The sequence below is a fragment of the Phascolarctos cinereus genome, unplaced genomic scaffold (assembly GCF_003287225.1).
Source record: "Phascolarctos cinereus isolate Bilbo 61053 unplaced genomic scaffold, phaCin_HiC Scaffold_2;HRSCAF=192, whole genome shotgun sequence".
Lineage (NCBI taxonomy): Eukaryota > Metazoa > Chordata > Mammalia > Diprotodontia > Phascolarctidae > Phascolarctos > Phascolarctos cinereus.
In genome coordinates, this window is record NW_027555625.1 from 69,142,328 (window position 1) to 69,151,882 (window position 9,555).

Sequence of the window (9,555 nt, forward strand, 5' to 3'; positions counted from 1 at the left end):
AGGGGATAAGAGAAGCAGGGGAAGGGAATAGAGGGGAAAGGGTATCCAGAAGGTACACCATCTTAGGGCGGGAGGAGTGACTAGATGGGGAGAAAATTTGGAACTCAAAATCTTGTGCAAGTAAATGTTGAAAACTAGAAACAAATAAACAAATGAATAATAAATTAAGCAGGGAAGTAAAATATACATATGTGGACTGACAGCCTATGTTGATAGCCTGCCAAATAATGGGTAAGGAGAGTGTGTGTGTGTGTATATATATATATATATATATATATATATATATATATATATATGTAATTTTTTAAAATTTTTATTCTCAATAACAAATACCAAGTAGAATGGGATATTATATCTACAGAGAACATGTTTGGATCTTCTTTGTGATCAAAGAAAGTTTCTAGGTCTGACTTGTTTTGCACAGTTTGCTCATAATCCCAGCCAAGTACTTGAGTTATAAACTCTTTGTTAAGGTAGGGGGTCTGCTTGCAGGGTAGAGAATGCACTGTCTCAAGCTTTGGGGGGTTTGTGCAGCTGTTTTCAGAGATACCTCTAGGGACCTGTAAATTTTCATTTCTTCCAAGGTGGTATGATCAAGGTCGAGGTGTTTACTCCTTTCCTGGCCTGCTCTGGTGTATGAGTGACCACAAGTGCACTTTTCTGCCTTGGAATTGTGAGGAGGATTCTCTCTTCACCATCATTGCAAGCGTCACCACACCAGTGCTCCTCCTTGCCACAGGACCGCCACTCAGAATATGACCCAGATTCAAGTACTGGCAAAGCAATAGAATCCTGCTTCAGCACCAGCAAAGACATCCCTGCAATCGTCTTCTGATCAGTTACTCGATTCCCCCTCAGTCTGCGGGCTGGAATCTCAGGAAACACCTGCCACCCTGGGACTGGGCCAGGACTGGGGTTGGGACCAAGCTTCTCTTTCACCAAGGTCACAGACTTTTCCTACTGACCTTCTAAGTTCTCTTTGATGTTTGTGGGTTGAGAAGTCTGGAAACCACCACCGCTGCCTGTGATTCAGTCCTCTGAGGCCTGCTCAAGGTTCACTGATGCCTGTTTTGCCTATGTGCCCACAATGAACTGCATTCCTTTCCCAGCCTGATATGACAGACCTTTCCAATTAACCATCCAGATTTCCTTGAGCTAAAAATTTGTTTCACTCTGTCTTTTTGTGGGTTCTGCTGTTTTACAATTTGTTTAGAGCCATTTTTTGCAGGTATTTGGAGCGATCTGGGGGAAAGCTCAAATAAGTCACTGCTTTTACTCCACCTTCTTGGCTCTGCCCCTCTATATCTTTTAAACAAAAGAAGGTAAGGAATTTGGGAGAAAGTTACACTTATAAAGGAATGAGTCAGTGAGCCACATCCTCAAAGGGAGGGAGAGTGACGAATTTCAGGTATCAAGGCTGAGGCCTTTTGATGTAACAAATCAGAAGGCATCTTTGGTGATAAGTAGTCCATAGTTCAAGGCTTCATAAGTAGATGTCTCCAAAAATAGGAAAATTCTAAGAGCCCCATAACAAAAGTTAGGGGAGTCTCTGTAGATAAGGTCATCTCCAAAACCAAACCAAAACAAACAAACCAAAAAAAAGGAAGCATAATGCAGGATATACTCACAGTCTCATAACCTGCAGTAAGGAAATTCTTTGAAGATAGGGATGTGTCTTCAAGGTCCATAAATCACCAAATGGCTCAATGTCTGCTTCAAAGCTTAATTGGCTTCAGAGTTGCTGATGTTCTATATTTCTTCCTAGGTTTATTCTCGGTTACTGCAAAGGATTGCTGATATGTCAAGCCAATACAGCTAGTCTTCATACAGTTCCTCTAGTTACCTGGATAATTTGTGTTGAGTGAGGGTGGGGCAAGCTCAATCAAATCAAGGTATCCATTTTCACATTATACTTAACAGAAATAGGGAAGTTAAGAATTGGGAAAGAAGAGAAGGTTTGGAGTGGAAGGATCTGGAGGTTTTCTTGCCCTAGAAATGGAACTTCATTTCTAGGTGCCTCATAATGGATTTTATTTGGGAGAAACTGGAACCTTCCCTTTCCTAAGAAAAAATAATGATTCTCTGGCTTGAACTTCACACAAGGAAAGGTGGTATATGAGCCCTGTGGATTTCCTGAAAGGCAGAAAGAGAGACATAGAATCAAAGCCACAATATGCTGGGTCCTTACTTAGGTTAAGAGGTGATAAAGGCTAAATGGGCATCATGACTTGCAATGCAGAATAATTTCAACCATACCTCTTCTCCTTTCTGAATCGTGATTTCTAGGCTATGATTCAAGAAAGGTTCTGATCGCCCTCTCCTAAATAAAATGACAGAAAACAATCTCTAAATTAAATAAAATTGAAACAGTGTTCTTACAAGAACTGTGTAAAACAGATTTTTTTATATGTAAGGAAACCAAGTTTCAGAGTGTTTAAAGAGCAGATACTTTTCAAGTAATCCAATATTTTATGATGAAAATAATTGTATCACATAACAGTTTAGTGAAGTTCAGAAGGATTAGCCATCATTGCCTAGGGATTTTTAAACATTCTTATTCCTGATGCATACATGATTTAATTGGTTTGCTCGTGTTAATTATGAGATATTTAAAAGCCTCTAAAGTCTTCCTGTTTCCCAAATTTAAAGTTTTGTATAGTTCATAATCTAGTTATAAAGACTTTCTCATTCTATTCAATGCTTTTCCATGTCATTCAACGAATCCTTCATTGATGTTTCACTTAATTTACTGGAGGGGTGGCTCTTTTTTTTTGCTATTTTTATGATACAAATAAAGCACTCAGACTACATAAACAGCATCATCTACTGTCAAAACAAGCATCCCAACTTATTTTCTCATCAAATATTTTCTGGATGCTGTCCTTACTGTCCCTTCTTGTTGCTGGTGCTATTTGTCCTTTGTTCTCGAACAATACCATTACATCAGGGAGGTGATGCCATAACATGCAAATGGATTGGATTTAAGTGAGGGATGGCTGCGCAAAGTCACCAGCCTCACTTTCTCCTCCAAAGCCATCAAGGTGCAGTGGCCAGATATAGATCTGGACAACTGGAGATAACCCAGAATTCAGTGGGGAACCTTGGCCTTTTCAAGCTTAGTCCTTTAGCATGTCTCAGTTTCACTGAGGCAATGTCCATTCAGTGATTAAAGATTAGTAATATGAGGCAAAGAAAAAGCTCTTGAAAAAAAAGATAGATCTGGGAGGGGAAGACCTTTCAAGTTTCTGGACAATACAGAAACAATTGTTATTTGCATTCATTCTGAGCCAACAGGGCCCAAACAGCAGCAAGCAGAGCTTGGGCTGTGACAGAGTAATTTGGGCTTGTCTGCTCTGTAAGAGGAAAAACCAAAACAAAACAAAACAAAAAAGTTTCTGAGATTAATATTCACATTCTCTTTGGGCAGAGTATCAGCAGGTAAGGATGTGATAACTTATGTGGAGAGAGAAGAAAGAAGAGAGAGAGAGAGAGAGAGAGAGAGAGAGAGAGAGAGAGAGAGAGAGAGGAGAAGGAAGGAAGGAAGGAAGGAAGGAAGGAAGGAAGGAAGGAAGGAAGGAAGGAAGGAAGGAAGGAAGGAGGGAGGAAGGAGGGAGGGAGGATAGGAGGGAGGAAGGAGGGAGGGAGGATAGGAGGAAGGAAGGGAGGAAGGAGGGAGGGAGGATAGGAGGAAGGAAGGGAGGGAGGAAGGAAGGAAGGAAGGAAGGAAGGAAGGAGGGAAAGAGGGAAGGAAGGAAGGAAGGGAGGAAGGAAGGAAGGAAGGAAGGAAGGAAGGAAGGAAGGAAGGAAGGAGGGAAGGAGGGAAGGAGGAAGGAAGGAAGAAGGAAGGAAGGAAGGAAGGAAGGAAGGAAGGAAGGAAGGAAGGAAGGAAGGAAGGAGGGAAGGAAGGAGGGAAGGAAGGAGGAAGGAAGGAAGGAAGGAAGGAAAAGAAAGAAGCTGCATTGTTCAACTGGAAGTTCTCTACTCACAGAGGCTTTTGTTTGTCCTTCATCGTTGAAGAGGACCATGATATCAGGGAGGTGATACCATGACATTCTGAGAAGAGATAAGTCTATCAGAGTTTATCATTAAGCAGTGTTGCTGTTACTGTGTGCAATGTCCTCCTGCTTCTACTCACTTCACTCATTATCAATTCATGTGAGGTTTTTTGCAGTTTTTTTTCTTGAAAATCCAGCTGCTTATCATTTTTTATATCACAGTAATATTCTATTATATTCATAAACAATAACTTGTTTAGTCATTCCCCAATTGATGGACCTCCCCTCAATTTCCGGTTATATTCCCGAACAAAAAGAGAAATTATATTTGTTGAAGTGAGTCATTTTCCCTTTTTCATGATATCTTTGTGATACAGATCTAGTAGTGATACTGCTGGATCAAAGGATAGGCACAGTTTTATGGCCCATTGAGTAGAAGTTACAGCTAAGAAGATTTCAGCTGAATAAGAGAGGACTTTTTTAATGAGTTTTTAAAGAATGGACTGTGTTGCTTTTGTTATTCCTTTAAGAACTGATTACCATCTATCGGAGATGCTGTATTAATGATACATCTATCAGAAAGAAGGTAAGACTACATGGCATCTGAGAACCCTTACAGTAGTATAAATCTATCTTTCAATAATATATGCTCTCATTTTCTTTATATGTCCTTCTTTGTAAATTGTGAATAAAATATCTTGATACTGAATGTAGCAGACAGCAATACTAAAGATAAAAGTTTAAGTAATAGAAACATTCCAAATAACATTTTGAGATGTGTCCATATATATTATTTATTGTATTTCATATCCCAGGTGACTTGTTAATAGTTTGGTGGGTGAAAGATGAAATGATTGAGGAAACAGCTAAATGGCACAGTGGTGAGATTCCTGAACCTGGAGTCAGGGAGTCTCAGCTACCTAAGAGCTGTGTAACCTCTGGCACATCACTTAACCTCCTCTCAGCTTCCATTTCCCCATCAAACTCACAGGATTGTGGTGTCAAATGATATAAAATATGTACAGTGTTTTGCAAGACTTAAAAGTATCATGCAAATGCAAGCTATTATTATTATCATTATTTTTAATGATCTGGAAATTTAATTCTATTTAGCATGTAAGCTATATCTTAAAGTATGTATTATATAGTGGTGTATAAGTATATCTCCTCAAAAAAGTGGTAGCATCATCTAGTATTTTATTTATCACACCAAATATCAATGACACATTCTGTTACAAACCAATAAAATTTCTATGAATTTTTGGCTGCCAGTTTAATATTTAAAGGCATACTTTAAAAATATATGTTTAATTTTGAACTTTAAGATGGGATTGAGATAAAAACAAATTGGGTTGTATGTTTTCATAAACATATGAACATACATATGTAACTATACAACACATATATATACATATATGCATGTATGTATATGCATGCATGTAAGCAATTTAACCCTGTTTGCCTCAGTTTCCTCATCGTAAAGTAAGCTGGAGAAGGACTATTTCAGTGTCTTTTCCAAGAAATCCCCATGTGGGCTCACTAAGAGTTAGACACAACTGAGCAACAATATTTGAATATGTATGTATAAAACTAATTATGTCAACCCAAATAAAAATTTATTTGAAAAACACATATATTATAATAAGATTGCTTTTCCATTCCCCCTGACAAACCTTGTTGAAGACAGACTCAAACAAAGCTCCCTTTTAATTTCTTCCGTATTATTGAATGATACTCACTGAGAGGGTAGTTGTCTTCTTACCTATAAGTCTTCTCTTAAAGGTCAGTAACAGAGAAATCTCATCATGATACTCTTGGGCAGAAGCCTTGGGATATATACGGGATTAGGCCTCATTTTGCATCTTCCCTTCTAGTACTCTTATGAACTTAGGTCATTTTTCTGATAAATCTTTGAAATCCAGTAATCAGCACAGACTAGAAGAGATCTTATCCAGCAACCCCTGCTCACACAAGAACATGAGGATAGGATGCATGCAAAAGCACTTACCCAGAGAGTCAACTTTGGCCCTTTATGTCAACTCACACAAAAAGCCTCCAAAGGAGGCGATTTCATTCACACTAAGGACAGAATTCACCAGAGCACATCCATCCCTTCTTGTTTAACCATCCTGCATGTGGAATTACTTAGATTTACTGCTCTGCAACAGCATCCTTTCATAAGAGTGAGGAAACCGATCAATCAGATTACAAACACGAGAGGAATTTCAGGTGTTCTAGTAGGTTGCATGTTTCTAACATGGGTGGTGGCTGAAGAGAACTTGGCTTTAGTTGTGTGGCCTACTCATTCGCCACCTTGTGTCTGAGCCTTGTCTCTCTCAAAATCTCTCCTGTGATAGCAGATTTTCTTGGGATGGTCCATGTGGTGAGTACAGTTTTGCTAGCTTTGGGAGTTTGTTAACTTGCTGGCATTCAGGAGCCTCAGGGCATTTCCCTCTTGTCAGCCTCTATGAACTCAAGCTGCTGACACTTAGTGACTTTATCAGGAAAATCAACATCAACAAGAGATGCCCTGCAATATATTGATGATCCTAATTTCTTCACCACTGAAACAAACAAAAAACAACATTTCTTTAATACCCTCTTTTCCTTGATGAGGATAATAATAATAGCTAACATTTATATAGTGGTTACTATGTGTCAGTAACCATGCTAAGTATTTTACAAATGTTATTTCATTTGATACTCACAACTCTGGGAGGTAAGTGCTATTATTGCCCCCATCTTACAGATGTATTTGAGGTAAATAGAGATTAAGTGACTTGCCTAGAATCACACAGCTAGGAAGTCTATGAGCCAGATTTGAGCACAAATTTCTTGTCTCTAGGCCTGATATTCTGTCCATTATGCAACCTAGCTGCTCTAATGATGAATAGTTCAAATTATTTTTTTTTCTATTTTATCATGCTGTTTGTTTTTTGAGATTATAATCACGCCCTGAAACCCTACTCCAACCTCGGATTTCAGCTAACACATAAAAAATTTAAGCAAATCACAGCCATATGTAACCATATCTTACAATCAGTCAGTCAATAAGCATTTATTATTCAGCTACTATGTACCAGGAATCATCCTAATCGCTGGGGGTACAAAAAAAAAGGAAAAGACAACTCATGCCATCTTGCAGCATATTCAACATGCTGAACTTTTATTCCACACTTTACTACCAAGAAGAAGTGGAGGGGTTTTGTTTCTTTTTGTCTAGTGCTGAGATTGATCATTGATTTTAATTTGAATGAAGTTACTTTTAAATATCATTTTCCTTTAGGTTATTACAACTGCTGAGTAAATTATTTTCTTGTTTCTTTTTTGTTCATTCTGCATCTGTTGAAGAATTCAAATTATAAATAAACCATTGGAAAAGAGCATTGAAAGATTTCTTTTGTTAGTATTTAAATATCTGGAATTAGTCTTTATTTTGTAAAGTTTTGTTTGTTTTGTAGGTAGAATAAATACACAGTGAACACAGTGAGCCATAGTAATGTTGAATTTAGATGAAATGTGTGGTAAAATAATTATTTTTAAGATGATCAATGGAAGAGATTTTCCAGCCATACAAAAATAATGAAAGACTAAATTAACCATATAGAGTGTTTCACTAGACCCTTGGAATAATAAAGATGAGGAAGAAAGGAAGGAAGGAAGAAAAAAGGAAGCAAGCCAGCAAGGAATAGTGGGAAGGAAAGAGAAAAGGAAGGAAAGAGTAAGGGAGGGGAAGAATGCATGAAAGGAGGAAGAAGAAAGAGAAACACAAAGAAAGTAAGGAAAATAATCTTATATATCATCCATAGCTTCTCTATAGGCTTTACAAACAAAAATGGGCATGAATCACAGAATGGAGGAGTAGAAATCTGTATATTTTAAGGGAGTAACTATCCTAGAAAATCATGGATTGCTCAAAATAGCAGTGTGACATAATTTTTATAGTTATGCATATGAAGTCATATGCAGGAACACCTGCACTCATGTTCCGCCTATGATACTATGTTAGCATAGAAAAGTCACTAAATCTCTTTGAGCCTGACTTTCCTCATGCATAAAATGAACAGAATCACTCCTGACATTCCTACCTAAAGGGACTGTCTTAAGGTCCAAATGTAGAAATGTATATAAAATGCTTTCTAAACATTAAAGTGTACATCCCAGTGATTATTAATGACATTTTAATAGATTACCAGGTTAAGGAGTTTTTACACATTTCAGATAACCTTTGTACAAAGGCAGACTCCAGTAAATGGCATTGGAAGGAGCACCTTTGATGGATATTAAATACCTAAAATTGTTCTTTATTCTTTTGAAGGAGGTTGTTTATTTTTGTTATAGAATATTAAATTTTAATTCTCTGCCTTAATCATGGTTTCCTATCAAATAATCAATCAATCAACAAGCATTTAAAGGAACATCTACTATATGTTAGGATTGGGGAATTCAAAGAAAAAAAATAGTCTCTACCTTCAAAGAGATTAGATTCACATCACCCAACAGCCTATCTAGAAATGAGGTTTTTCAAAGTTTATTCGCCTGGTCCTTGGACAACATACATAAGACAGTGCTAGCAGTCCAAAGATCTTAAGGGCCCTGGCTTTCCTCTATTCACAATAAATATTTGGAATTTTAAGGGAGGATTCAATCTCTTGTAATGGAATTTGGAGTATCATAAAATGTCTCAGTCATTTTGTTTGTTTTGCTAGGAAGGAAACACTCATGAAATCATTCTATGGAGGGATACATAAATTACATTTTTGCATAATGATAACCCTGACTATATTTCTTCAACTCCCATAAATTAGGAGAAACAAGAAAGATACAAACACTATGAAGAATTGAAATATAGCATATTTGTCTTTATATTCTCATTGTCTAATCCAATATTATATATAGAATAAGTACATAATAAATATTAATTGAACTTAAGATGCCATGCAAACTGATAGACCTCCTGATAGAGGAACAGTGGAAGATCTGGAAACCTTTAGAAGGAATGTGCTAAAAGGACAATAGTGGGCAGATGCACTGACTCTGGGTCAGCAAATTTCTTCCTGGCTCATTACCACCTGCAGACCCAGAAGGGCAGAGCTGGGTTGAATATTTATAATGTATGTCTATGGCTCTAAAGTTATGAGTTAAATGGGGGTTGATTTAAGGAATTTATGAAGAGCTTCCTATTTGCAACTTTTCATGCTATACAGAAAAGTTTTTACCTTTTCATAGTGTATGTTCCCTATTCCAATAGTCTTTTTTTTTAAGTGAGGCAATTGGGATTAAGTGACTTGCTCAGAGTCACACAGCTAGGATGTATTATGTGTCTGAGGCCAGATTTGAACTCAGGTCTTCCTGACTCCAGGGCCGGTGCTTTATTCACTGCACCACCTAGCTGCCCCCCATTCCAATATTCTAAGGTCGGTTTTTCCTTTAATATCTTGTGTCCTAAGACAGGGGTTTTTGACCATTTTTATGTCATAAACCCCTTTGAAAGTGTGCTGAAACCTATACACCTTTTTCATAATAATCTTTAATGCATAAAATATTATAGGATTATAAG